Raw genomic sequence first — 14483 nt, 5'->3', positions numbered from 1 at the left:
CGCTTTCACGAATGTTTTCGCCCGAAGAATTTGCGACTCGTGTTTCGTCTGCGGATGAAACACAGCCGATTTGTGCAGCTGTTTGCAAAGTATTTCCGGAATCATTTCTTAGTATTCGTCAGTGTCAACAGGAGGATTCTTTGTGTGTTCAAATCCGGAAGGATTTGAGTGCCGGTAAAGCAGTGCCATATGTTGAGGAACAGGGTGTTTACTATACCGGGAAAACTGGTAGACAAAGGAAGGCTGTTGTTCCTGCATCCCTATGCCCTTGGTTTTGAAGTATTTTCACGATTCCTTATTAGGTGCACATTTGGGCATCGACAAAACGTTCCATCGAATTAGTGCACATTTAGCATGGCCTGAATTGCGAGCTGATGTACAAAAAACACGTGCGAACTTGTCAAGATTGTCCAGTCTCGAAACCACCGCAGTGTGCCAAAGTCGGCTTGTATTGTGCTGATGCTCCTGTTGCCCCCTGGCATGTGCTTCACATTGACATTTTTGGTCCCCTAACACGTTCTAAAAAAGGTAACAATTGTATTTTGGTTATTTTGGACATTTTTTCGAAATTTGTGTTGCTAATCCCCTTAAAGAACATGAAAGCAAACAGTATTGTTAAAGCCTTACGAGATCAAGTATGGAAATTTTTTGGTGATCCTGCCATGATCACGTGTGATAACGCACGTTACTTCCACTCTGTACTGTTCAAAGACATGTGTTTTCAATGGGCCATTAAGCCTATTTACAGTAGTCCTTACTGTCCCCAGGGAAACCAATCCGAGCGAGTTAATAAAGTGCTTAAGAGCATTCTTACTGCTTTCTACAGGGATGATCAGTCGCTATGGGACAGCGACCTGGATTTTATCAATGTAGGGCTTAATTCAGCTGTGCATTCCGCTACTCGATTCCCTTACCCTGTGGGGACTGCCGCCCCTGGAGGCTGCCTCGGATGACGAGTCACTGGAGGCCGTGCTGGATAGTATGGCTTGCAATCTCACGAAGGCTCGTTAAGCAGTGGCTTGTTCATATAACGCTTCCCGGAGCCCTCATGATTTTTCTGTTGGACAGTTGGTCCTAGTAAAGAATTTTGTGCTACCTAATTTAGCTGAAAACATTAATGTTAAATTAATTCCCCCATATGTTGGACCTTACATCATAAACAGATTCCTTAGTGAGAATACTGTGTTGATGCACAGTACGAATGGTTCTAAAAAAATTAGAAAGGCTCATGTCTGGCAGTTAAAAAAGTTTAATACTTAATTAGAGGGTTTGCTGTTGTTTTAGCGTGTGCGTCTGGTTTTGTGTTCTTTTTTTTTTCAGTTTGGTTTGCTTAACGTTCCTCCCCCCTCCTTCCTCGTCGCGGATGCCGTGCCCACAAGAGGATCTGCGCAGCTACGGACCTGAGGCTCCTCCGCCTGCCCGCTCCGTCGTGGTCACTGGTGCCCGCCCGCTATTTGCTGCGTCTACGAGGCCGCCCGCCTCTTTCGCTGTCTGAGTCCGTGGATGTGTCCATGCGACTCCGTCATTCGGAGTTACGCATCAGCATGCTGCTGTGCGGTTCTTCCCTGGCCCGCCCTGAGGTGCCTACTTGAGTCGCCGCGGTTGATGGATGCTGTCCCTAGGTGAGCGAGCGGCTGGCTGCTTAGCTGTGTTGGCGTGCCAGCGTGAGATTCCATTCCGCCAGTCTCGAGCTATGATGCATGCCGCATGCGAGCCTGCATGATGCACGCAATGGCATCTGGAAGCCCTCATCCCCTGTGAGCATGCAACCCGCTCGACAGGGGAGTGAGGTGAAGAATCGACCCTGCCAGGCGCCATCGGCGTCAGCTGCTGTGGGGACGCCTGCAGCGGTTACGTCCGGAATTGCATCTGTCTGTCGACGTACGAGCTTTGGAGCTCTTTTCTACAAATTGTAACCAAAAATGAACTTTCCTGGGATTGCTCTCAAGGTCAAGAAAAGTCTTCAGCGCTGAAGATGCTCCTATTGGTCTTTGTATTTGACCTATGTAATCCATCAAGAATCTTTGGCCATTATATACGGCGTGTAAACTTTGGATGTTAATAACTTTAGACTGACAGTTAAAATTGTGTTCGTCATGAAATTAAACAGTAACTTTGTTTTGGAAGATGGAGAAGGCAGCAGGTACCGTGGTTTAAGGGCAGGGGAGTTGTAGCGATTTGAACTGTGCGCGCCACATCGGCCTCCGGCACTCCGCTCCCCTCCTCCTTCACCCTCCCTTCTTTCCCCTCCTAGTGTTTCTATGTCTACTCGTTCATCCCTCCCCCCCCCCCTAGTGGATTGGCGCATGCGCACGCTGCGGCGCGATGTTATAAAATGAGTTGTATATTGGTCAGGAGCCTCTTTCTTTCTTGATTTTTGTCAGGCTCGGTTGTCAGCATTGTAATCTACGAGCATGTAGTCGATTAGATTCAGTTAGAACGACGTGTGTGTGCTCAGGGGAAAAATGTAAGTTGGTTTGAGTTGTCTGTGAGGCGGTGGCCCTTGCCTTAATGTAGAGTCATATATTTGTAAATTGGTTTGTCTTAATTCCCTTTCGGCCGTCACCTTAAAAATTATTCTGTTTGGATTAATGTTTTAACGTAACTAAGCTAGACAGGCCTTACAGCCTGTTGAAGACTGCTTGAAGAGTGGTGCGCGAGGAGGGGGGGGACTATGCGGCATCGCGCCAAAACCATAAGGACATAATACATTATTTATGAAATACTTACACATCAACATAATGCAATTATCTTGATTAAAATTACTACATGAACACACAAGGCTGAATGTTATGAAAATATAATATAATTAAAGAGTACGAGTCAAAATGACAACCTCAATTTCTTCTATGTTTCTGCTACATTTAATAATGAAAAGTATTTGACTTTAGCAGTACACTTGGCTGTAAGTGCAACTCTAAGATATATAAAAATAATATTGACGTCGTCCAACCGAAGGCCACCCCAAAGCCCGACCTGCAACCGCCAGTATCCGACCCCACTAATGGAACGCACCCCTAGCCATGGCCCACCTGAGTCAGGCGAGCACTGGAGCAACAGGTAGAATCAAGGACCAATGCCCTAATTAATCAGCCACCTCGACCCCTGGTCATTAGAAATCAGACACAAATTAATAGTAATGCCACTTTTTATTAAAGACCCCGCCCAAGGAAAGTGCGACGTAGGAGTGCCCGGGTCACTCACATGTGAAATTACGTGAATACATTTGCGAGTGCTCCCCTTTTGGCCTTCAGCCGAAATTAGAGTATTGTGTAACGTAATTATGACCTCCCCATTTTTTGTGTATCACTTGCCACTGGAGCAGTCAACAAGTGACGAACAGTCTCTGGTGAGACTCGTATTATTTAAACATAATTAATGTAAACATGTTAAATCTAATTCTTAGAGAGTATCTGCAAATAAGGTTAATCTTTATTATATAATATATGTATTTAGAGCCACTTTCAATCTCTTGTTAATTAAATAATTTTCTAATAACAGAACTTTAGAAACCTTTGCGCGAGAGAACGCTGAGGCCTCCCCTCGTGCCAAGGCCAGACGCCAGTACCGAGCGACTCGCGGACCGGGCTTGACGTGCGTCCCACGGGGAGTCTTAATCCTTTGTCTCCACTGAAATTCACTACTGGTAACTATAGTCATAATTCAAATCCTTTTCGTTGCGTAAACTCCCCGTGCATACCCAGTCCTTTTTACGGTGTAGGGCCTAACCCAGCTGCTTAAATATAAACTCCCCGCACAAAACATTACGCGGAGCAGTTCAGCATACGGCTTGGGCCGACTCCCACCACCAAGGACTTTTGGATGATCGCCGAGTGCACAGGCACCGGCAACAACGACGTAAAGACTTGTAATCAATTTAATAGCGAGCCGCGGTCCACACAGGTGGACCCAGGTATCACTGTTTTGCAACTTTCGGGATTGGCCGCTTCCAATCGACCTCCCCCTCAACCTCGACTGGCGTGAGGATTTAAGATTAGTGACGGCGCATCAGAGCGCCCAGTGTCAATTTAGTGTAATTTTCGTAGGGTAATTCAATGTGCATTGTGTAACTGTAAACTGCAAGTGTAACTGTTCGATCCAATTAAACATCCACTCCGTGCGCGACTTGTATACGACAGTGCAAAACTGAATCCGTGTTTGTTATTGTGTGAACTTCCCTAACCCAGTCAGGAATCAGCGTGTTATGCTGTGCAGGGCCCATAACATGTCAATAGCCAGGGATACCTCCAATCACGACCACAGCCGACAGTCCTAGTGGGCCACGCAGGGGCATTCGCACCCAACGACCCAACTCTTGGTTAGACACAGAGCTAGCCTGGCGGCCTCCCGGATACACTTTCATTAAAGAACCAGCCTTCCCAATAGGAACCACGCCGGATCTCGAACACGAGAACCTGGACGACGGCAATATAAACTGCTTAAACACACACATGGCACTGATAGTGTGGGATGGGCTAGAGGTGCATTCCAACAGTGCAACATAATTTAATATTCCTGGAAGCTATAATAGTATGTGGCTCCTCAAAATCAGTGCATTCTCTGGTATTTTGTGCAATAAAGCCGAAAAGTTTCTGCTATGACCTATATTAAAGATTCTTACAACCAAACCTGGACTTATTATTAATCTGTATATAGCCCCCAACAGCAAAAACAGTCAGGGATTGCCCTGTTTTCCCGAGGTATTACTGTTTCAAATACCATGTGATGACATCACACCCCAATTAAACCAATAATGCCAGAGTTCCGTTAACATAATGACTCCGGGTGCAGTAAAACCCAGTTTATATATATATAAACTAGCTTGTTTGAATGCAATCCTCGAAAATTATTTGATGTAATTCTTTTTACGGTCGCTGAAAATTTTAATCGTTCTTGTGTAACTTAAACTTTTCTGCAATGTTTGAATGAAAGATGGCGTACTGTACTTTTAGGAATTTTTTAAAATTATTTTATAAAATTGCACTCTTGCTGTTTGTTTCACTACAGAGAAATTATACAGCCCTCTATTCAATGTTTGTTTGAAGGTAGTGATTTGTCTAAAATCAATGATGGCTTTGTGTATGTTATTTATTTTAAAAGGGATTATGTATTCGTAATTGTGCTTTTTAATTCTAATTGTTTGAAATTGACTCTTCAGGTTTTTGATTGCACATATTCTGAAAACTGTGGTAAGTTAAAATATATCGCACACGTTTGTTTATTTAATATTAGATCGTAGTATAATGTAAACAGCTCACTACAGTTGTTGAAATTATGTTTTTAAAATTATTATGTGCTGTGTTGTGTTAATTGCATAGCATTGTAAGGAAATTGGTTAAATCTTGGCAGATTAAATCAACAGTTTGTTTTTTAAGGAATTTTGTAAACAGATTCTGTAACTGAAACTGTTGCTTATTAGGGTTATGTTGGAATTCGGCTGGTGGTTTGATTTGTATCACTAGTATGTGTCTGAGCGTTTTATGCTTAAGTCTGTTAGGTTTCTTCATGCTAGTTTTAAAATCTTAATTTCGGCAAGTTTAAGATTTGATTTTTGTGTCAAATGTAGTTTACTGTTTGCGGATGCGTTTGTGTAAATCTCCTGTCGTGTAATTATGATCTTTACACCGAAGCAGGGCATGCGTCCACGAAGGGCATCTATGTAAGTGGAGGACCCTTTTTTGACCCGTTCTACCATCCCAGTAATTTACAATTTTTGCGAAATTCCACCCCTAAGTGTTGTTTTGAGTTAGATTTTAATTTTTTTACTGTCACATGGCCACCAACAGCCGAGGGCTTCAGTGGTGGGCACGGCACTAAAAGACGGAAAGCCTAAGATGTACATCAAGCTCTGTCCCTGCCCGAACACGCCCGAATATTCACCTTCGGCCAACCTCAGGTTTATTTATATATATTTATATTTCTCTGTTTATTTTAATGTAGCTATACTAACCTAACTAACCGCCCATAGTGTTTTAAAGTGTTTTAATGTAGCTAACCTAACCGACCACTTTTAATATTTGAATTCTTTTTCCTGCGCAAAAATAAAACATCCCGAGGTTGGCCGAAGGTGAACATTCGGGCGTGTTCGGGCAGGGACAGAACTTGATGGACATCTTGGGCTTCTCCTAAAAGACAAACACACAAATAGTTAGAGCAAGTGCGTGGACACCCCCCCTCCGTCGGCTCAAAGAGCAGGCAGCGCAACCTGAGGTGGGGAGCGCAGCAGGTAGGCCATCCATTCCTGGCCAACACACTTAAGCCCACCGCACACGGTACAATATTTTCTACTAGTTTGCTTACTAGAATGCTTACTGGTTTCTGTACTGTGTAGGCTACAAGCTGAAACACTAGGCGTGCTACAAGCTTCTGCTGCACACTATTCTAGCTGCCTTGCTAGTTTTGTTAAGAGAATATTCTCCACAACAAATTTTTATTATGATAATTCACATTTTTTACTGCATACCAACAAGGATATTGGAACACACCAAATAACGAAAATAGGACGCAGTCTATGACGCAAAACCAGTAGCCCAGCTCGTACAGCTACTAGTATCAAGTTTGAATTCGAGTGAAGAATCTAGTAGTAGAGCCAGGATGACTCCTAGTTTACAATATTGTAAGGAATATTGTACCGTGTGCGGCGGGCTTTAGGGTGAGTGCAGCAACCAAAACAGGACAAGATAATTACAAACATATACAGCAACAGCAACAACAACAACAACAACAACAAAACCAAAACAGAAATGGTACACAAACTCAAAGAAAAAAATGTCAACTACCTACACAATTAATACATCATAGGAATAACATAAATTCGAAAATAATAAACAGGACAAAACTAATTATAAACAAATAAACTAAAATTACAATATATTATACATTAAAAAAACTTTTTGATTACATATTTATTGAATATATTAGAAAATTTAAATTGAATGTAGTGTACCTACATTGAACACCATAAATTGGATGTAATAGGTAGAGAAAAAAGTAAACGGTAAGGTAGAATAATTTCTCAAATAAAAGATTTCAAATTTGTTTTTATTAACATTTGTAATTGTGTTTATTAAGAAAAAAATGTGTACTTCTGAATCTACTACACTGGAGGTAAAAAAACTATGACTTAAAAATGCATAAATTTATAAATGCATTATGCATAATGTATAAATTTAAGTTATACATACTAAAAAAAATGCAGTTTTCACATCTTGGCATATTTTTTTTAAACATTCTCTGTAACTGCAATTTGTTGATTAGGTTAGCTTAATTGAAAATACTGTAAATTTATGTGTACATGGTTAGTTAAGTTGGGTTAGAGTATGTTAATAAACACACAACTAATTCCAGAAAATCATGGATGTTTATTGATCATGACAGTTGCAAGTCATTACCAACCATAGGACTTGATATCATTAAACTTTTGAAAACAAATTTATAATAAATTTTGAGAGTTGCTGCTTTTCCGTGAATGAAATCGTAAAATTAAAAAGTGGCGTTTTTCAACACTGCAGACCTACCTCTAATTAACCTAAAAACAGAATTTCCAAATAACCATTAGATTCTGAGAAACAACCTTTTATAATTTCAACTAGGTACCCTGTGCGTACATGTCATTTTGTATTGCAAACAGTGGAAGGTAAATAAAAAGTAATGTTTCACGTACGGCGTGAGTCCCCATAGTACATCCGAACCCAAGCGTCAACCCTTGACAGGGATGATTTCAGCAGTACGGAGGCGCAAAGCAATGATTTGTTACATGTGATAGGACTCAACCTGACGAAAGAAGGGAAATTTCATTACATGTCTACCTTCTATATACACATGATACATGTAAAAAAAGGAATTGTAATTAAGGAGCGCTAAATTTTTCTACGTGCGGCAGCACATAACTTGACATATAATATGTAACATTACTTTTTATCTGCCATCCACTGTTTGCGTCACAAAATCCAAATCCGAAATATACTTACTTGTACTTATTTTTGGAGAAGCACAGTATATAGTTGTTGCACAAAAGCACAAATGGAGGCAGCTATGTCATTGCACAGAGCACTTAATGTAAGCTATTAGCTGTAATTCCTCAGAATCCATTAAGATTTTTGAATCTCTCTCTTTAGTCTCCGATTGGCCATTACCTCCTCCAACTATGCCCACCCACAGGGACCAATCACAGCTCGGCTGTGGATGTACGGTACCTATTTAAATACTGTACCTACCAGAATACCATGACTAACTGTCACAAACTAATTGTCAAAACAACATGATTTTACAGTTCCAAAACAAAAATACTCGTACATTTAACATAACATAACTGTAATGATAATTGAAGAGAAAACAAGACTTCAGTTATAAATGTTTTTTCTATAAATGTAGTTAGAATTTTCTAATGCTGTTTTGAGATTAAATAGAGAGTTGAGTTAAAAATAGTTTAAATTAAAATAGTGGTTTATTGAATTATTTTTTTATTTAATTTCCATGTTATTGAATATTTGTGTATGTTTGTTTGAGTATAACGCAAAAACTGCTGGACCGATTTTGATGAAACCTTTTGTGTTTGAAAGCTTATGATTATCCTTAAAAACTGGTGAACATTTTATCTCGCTAAGATGACACGGAAGCCAGAGATATAACAATAAAACATTTTTTCAAAACCAAGTGCATCTAATATAAAGTGAGCTTCCATTTATACCACCACACACTTCTACAAATATTACTATACATCACATACATAATCTTATTTATTTATTTTATCACAGTTAATAACTGTTTCACAATTGATGATAGCTATTTTATTACATGATGTGATAATTAAAGAAAAAAAACATAATTGTGCACATAACATCTGGATTCTTTAAAGGTGTTGGAACACTTAACTTCAAATGTGGAAGGCAGAAACACAAGGCAAAATTTTCAAGAAGTTGAAAGTTGGTAGACGATAACGTGGCATTTTCTTCTTGTTAGTATCTTGGTTATAAATACTTTAATTTTTTTTTTTAATTTTGCATTATTAATTGTTGTGTTTTTTGCATAGTCTGTAAACCAGCTTTGTGATCTTAATTTGAAATAGGCTACTGTAAAAGTGTGTGAACAGTTGGTATGTTATTTCAGCTATTTTAACTAGGTAGGTAGGTAGGGATTTATTGCATAATAAGTACGTTTTATTAGCGTAGCTGTCCAAACCCAATTTTTTTTTTGTTTTTGCAAAAATCCAACATCAGAAACATATAGGCCTATTAATGAAATTGGTAAGTCACCGTATTGGCAGCTTTTTAATGCAGGAAGGAAAAAAACTGACAAAATGGTGTTAATCACTAAAGATGTCCTTTCATTGTCCTCGACAAAGCACTTTAAAATTCTTAATGGATTTTAAGAAACTCACTAGCTAGCCATGAAGCCATAGGATATTGTGTGATAAACACCATTATAAAGTATTATTAAACTTATTTTAATAAATAATTACAATGAATATAATAATTTTACATAAATTTTTACTCATTTTCAATTTGAAAAACATACAATTATTACAAAAATTGAGGGTCTTTTCATTACACTATCAAGATTTATCATTTTGCAAAGACAAAATTCCTTATGAGTAAAATATTTACATACTATGGTTTCTACTTAAATAAAAAAAAACCAAATTTATCAATTTTTTGTGTAGAGATTTCTCTACAGTGGAATTAATAAATTTTTTAAGGACTTTTTGGGGTTAGGGGATATATCCCTGCATCCCCTCCTACCAGCTTACACTTTGCATGCTAATGAAGTAGCCTCTTGAATATAGCACATGAACTGCAAACCTTTTGCAGGTAATTAAAATCTCACAATCTTTCACTTCTGTTTCAATACAACTACCTCCATGGTTAGGAGAAGTGAAACATACCATATTTTAAAAATGTCATTACTTTTTTTAATGCAAAAGCTGCTTATCTTCATAGTTACCACGATATCAAACTCTCCCCAATAATATGAAAACATTAAATAACCTACAGTGACAACATCCACATTTAAAACATTGTGTGGATGTCTTGTACCAAGTATTTAACATGGCAATTTCATATCCTTCCATGAACTAGCTACTTTTAAAGAAATATTACAAATTATAGCTTTGCAGTTTTACAGAATAATTAGCAAATGATGAAAGGAAGCTAAAAAAAACAAGCAATTTTTGGGTTAGGCCTATAATATATAAATTTTTTTGGATGTGCCCCATTCCTAGATAACTACGTACACATATGCCATAATTAAAAAAAAAAAAAAAAGATGTACAGAAATCTACCATAAAGGTTACACTAAAATTTTATGATAATAAATCATACGCAGGATTGAAAAAAATGCATTGAATGTTCAGGAAGTACAATTTTGAATTAATAGCTTAATCTTGTCTTGTATGGGTTATGAAACAGCTGAATTTATTTCATATGTTCCTTTAGCTTTATAATACACCTTTTAAAAAAATTTTTTTGACTATTTTAAAATTTTTTTTTTTAGCTGGATTCACAATCTGCGTTAGCGTACTCAACTCTTAACTTCCATGTATGTATGCGCACACAAATAACTACGTACCGGCACTTCTCTTCCACTCATTCAGCAAATAACCTACATGTAGAGGGCTTTTACCTTTTTTTTGGAATAAAACCAATCTGTTAAGAAAGCTATTAAAATGATTTTTATAATATATTTTTATGGTGTTATTCAATATTTGAATTAAATTCTTTCTAGTTTTGACACCTAACTTGGCTATTTAAATGGAATTTTTTTTGTGTGAAATGTTTTTAGAGGGTACTTTTCAATAAAGTATAAAAATAGTTTTTTTAACATTGTTTAATCTTCTGTGAATTTTTTTTACATCATATAACCTAGTGTACAAGCTCATTTATTTGTATGAATGTGCCAAAGATAACTAACTACGGGTGTATGTATGCTAAGTGGAGGTTGTGAATCAACATTTAAAAGGAATTTTAATACAAATGTTTTTCCAAATTCATTTATTAATATTTGAACAATTAATCTAAGTACATACCCATTAGAAAAATAAAGCAGGATTCCTAAATTTATTAGTTCAAGAAATGTTCCTTTTAAACCCCATTTAGCTAGATATCTCACTTATTATTGTTTTGAATACAAGCCATAGGAGGCACTGCAAAATTACTTTTTACGGGTAAGCACCCATAGGCTGGGCAGGGGGTGGATGGACCATCGGTTGCTGTGATTGTGTGAGCATCGTTAGTACGATCCCTAGTCCATGGCATGACCTACATGTATGAGCACCTAGTCAGTATGGAAGTGACTCGGAATCTTTTCATAATATTACGAACGCAGACAGGACCGCGACACGCGCGAGGTTCGGTGCTGGCTGGCGGCCCTGCACGGCCACTGACGTCACTCGCCGTCCGCTGACGTAAGGCATGCCACGCGTCTCACGTATCGTCTTGTTGAGCGCTGTTATCTCTCGCTGAGCGGCCTTGAGAATTCCGCGGACCCGCCGCGCGGAGTGGCGCGAATTGACGCTGCTTTTCTGGACTGTTCGGGCGTCGGGGTCGGCCCGGGAATACGCGACTCGTCACAGCCGCTCTCGTCGGTTCTGGAAAGACGACACAACAATACAAGCAGCGATGCCGACCTCTGCGGGAGTTACGAGTGAGTTCCGAGAGAGAAGGGAAGTGCGACATCGGCGAAAAGGGTGAGAGACTCCCCTGAAAGTGGCGCGACGCGGAGTGACGGGATCGTGAGAGTGCGACTGAGTGGCGCGAGACTGTGTGTGCGGACAGGCGCGAGGTGAGGGGCGAACCACTGTTGAGCCTAGCTCCAGTGAGGAGTGCGAACTGCGTAACTTGACAGACATTGAGTGACTTGAGGATAAACATTTTTAAGTGCCAGTGATTTGAGGATAAACATTTTTAAGTGCCAGTAATTTGTGATAGAACATTTTTAAGTACAATTCTGTATTAATGTAAATATTAGTAACTAATAAAACTGTAGTAAAACTTAAGGGGCGACTGAAATTCTGCCCCTTGGAAGGGCAGCCCTTCAGGATTTTTCTGGCAATGGTTTGTTTGTACAGCGACTGAAAGGGCAGCCCATCCAATTTCTTAAAACATGTTTCTAGGTATTTAAATAATCCTGAAATCTTGCCCCTTGGAAGGGCAGCCCATCAGAATTTTTCTGACAGTAGTGTTTTTGAAAGGTTGTCTGAATTTTTGCCCCTTGGAAGGGCAGCCCTTCAGAATTTTTCTGACAGTAGTGTTTTTGAAAGGTTGTCTGAATTGTTGCTCCTGGGATGGGCAGCCATTCAGGATTTTTCTGACAGTGGTTAGTTTGTAAGGTGACCTAACCTAAACTAACCACTGTCAGAAAAATCCTGAAGAGCTGCCCATCCAAGGGGCAACAATTCAGACAACCTTTAGAAAACACTACTGTCAGAAAAATCCTGAAGGACTGCCCTTCCAAGGGGCAACAATTCAGACAACCTTTCAAAAACACCACTGTCAGAAAAATCCTGATGGGCTGCCCTTCCAAGGGGCAACAATTCAGACAACGTTTCAAAAACACCACTGTTAAAGATATCCTAATGAGCTGCCCTTCCAAAGGGCAACAATTCAGGATTATAAAATTACGAAAATAGACACATTTTAAGATACTGGAAGGGCTGCCCTTCCAGTCGCTTTACAAACTAACCACTGTCTGAAAAATCCTGAAGGGCTGCCCATCCAAGGGGCAACAATTCAGACAACCTTTCAAAAACACTACTGTCAGAAAAAACCTGAAGGGCTGCCCTTCAAAGGGGCAAAAATTCAGCTTCCCCCCCCCCCCCCCCCGTTATAACAAAATAGACTAGACCGGGTGGGCCTATTTTCTATTTCATAATATCACAAATGTTTAATCACAAAAATTCCTATTTTATACAAACGTAATACCACTTTTGCAAAACAAACTAGACCTTATAGAATTTTAGTCTCTTTTACAATATCATACACCTATAATTTACTAAAATAATATATGCAACAATTTTTACTAGCCGACCTACGCTCCTGAAACCTTTCGCTTTGTGTTTATCACGTCAACAATTGCACTACTAACCTACAGGAACGAGCCCTTTTTACATTACCTAATAACTTTTATGAGTCATCTAACCAAAGCAAATGAAACACAATAAATACACCTCTCACCCAACACATCAAAAGTGAGTCACATAAAATTATACATCGAAACATTTAAAAACCATTAAAAAAAAGCCTCTTACCTTTCTCAGCATTATGGCAATACTCGTTTTTTCACTATTTCGCTTGTAGATTTTATTAATTTACACCATTTTTCAATTCCTAATTTTAATTTATTCGTTATCGCGAAACAAACAGTCACTTTCCTGGTTATTGCTACAGTAACCACCACACATTCTCTCTCTACACTGTACCGTCATATTATTTCAATATAAATAAACACGACTTTCCTCTTCTCTCGTGACTACTACACTTTTCAATTTATGATATTCAATTCTACTTATTAATTCGCTCCTCGTATAACCAACCGTTACTTTCGCTCCAAAACTCACAGCATCATTCGTTTTCTTTTTTCCACTGTGCTCTTTTGTCTTTCGCTGTTGCCAATACCACGTATTGTATTTCCCTTCGTTCCACCGTTCAATTTGTAATCATTGGCCAACTTCCATGACGTCCCTCATTTACCCCTCTCCCCAATGATTCTCAACCAATAGGAATCCGGCATTGAGTGTTTGCAGATTCTTAAACATAAATTTTTTTGATTATATTTATATTTAGTCTGTTTGATTTAGTTGTTCTATTATTTTCTTTAATGTTTCCTCTAGTGTCTAGTAGCATGATCATGTAACAGTGCCAAAACAATAAAAAAAATTCTTTCAAGAACAAAGTAATAATAATAGTCTCATACACCTAATTGGTGATTTATTTTCTTGTCATAAGTATTTTAAATGACTATTTTTGCATATTTATCACAAAATGTCCCTTGCATTTGTTTTTGGTAGTTTGAAAATGTCATCATACTTACGTACAAACTTATTATTATTTTTTTTTGCTAACTGTGAAAGGTCATAATTATGATTTTTTTTTTTTACTTTTTGCAGCTGTTAGACAGGTCTACCAGGTAGAACACTTCTGGTGATAAAATTTGGAATGAAAATTGTGTGCAGAAGTCATGTCATAAATTTACAAGAATAACCTTTGAATAATAACAATAAGGAAACATGCGGCTTGTGAGATTGGGTCTTAAGTGAACATTGAAGGAAGTTGTACTCGCAATATGCAATCAACCCTTTATATACCGCGCCAGAGAGTTTTCCAGAGGTAATTGAGACTTTAGATGTGGAAGATTAGGCTGTCATTGTTGTGCCATGATCCGGGACGTTTCGAATATTGGCCACACAGGCACGGACTAATAGTATGCCCACATTTCTGAGAAAACTCACTACTACATGTATGGTCTTCAGCACGTATTAATTCTAAAAA

The sequence above is a fragment of the Bacillus rossius genome, chromosome 17 (assembly GCF_032445375.1).
Source record: "Bacillus rossius redtenbacheri isolate Brsri chromosome 17, Brsri_v3, whole genome shotgun sequence".
Lineage (NCBI taxonomy): Eukaryota > Metazoa > Arthropoda > Insecta > Phasmatodea > Bacillidae > Bacillus > Bacillus rossius.
This window is presented reverse-complemented; position numbering follows the sequence as displayed.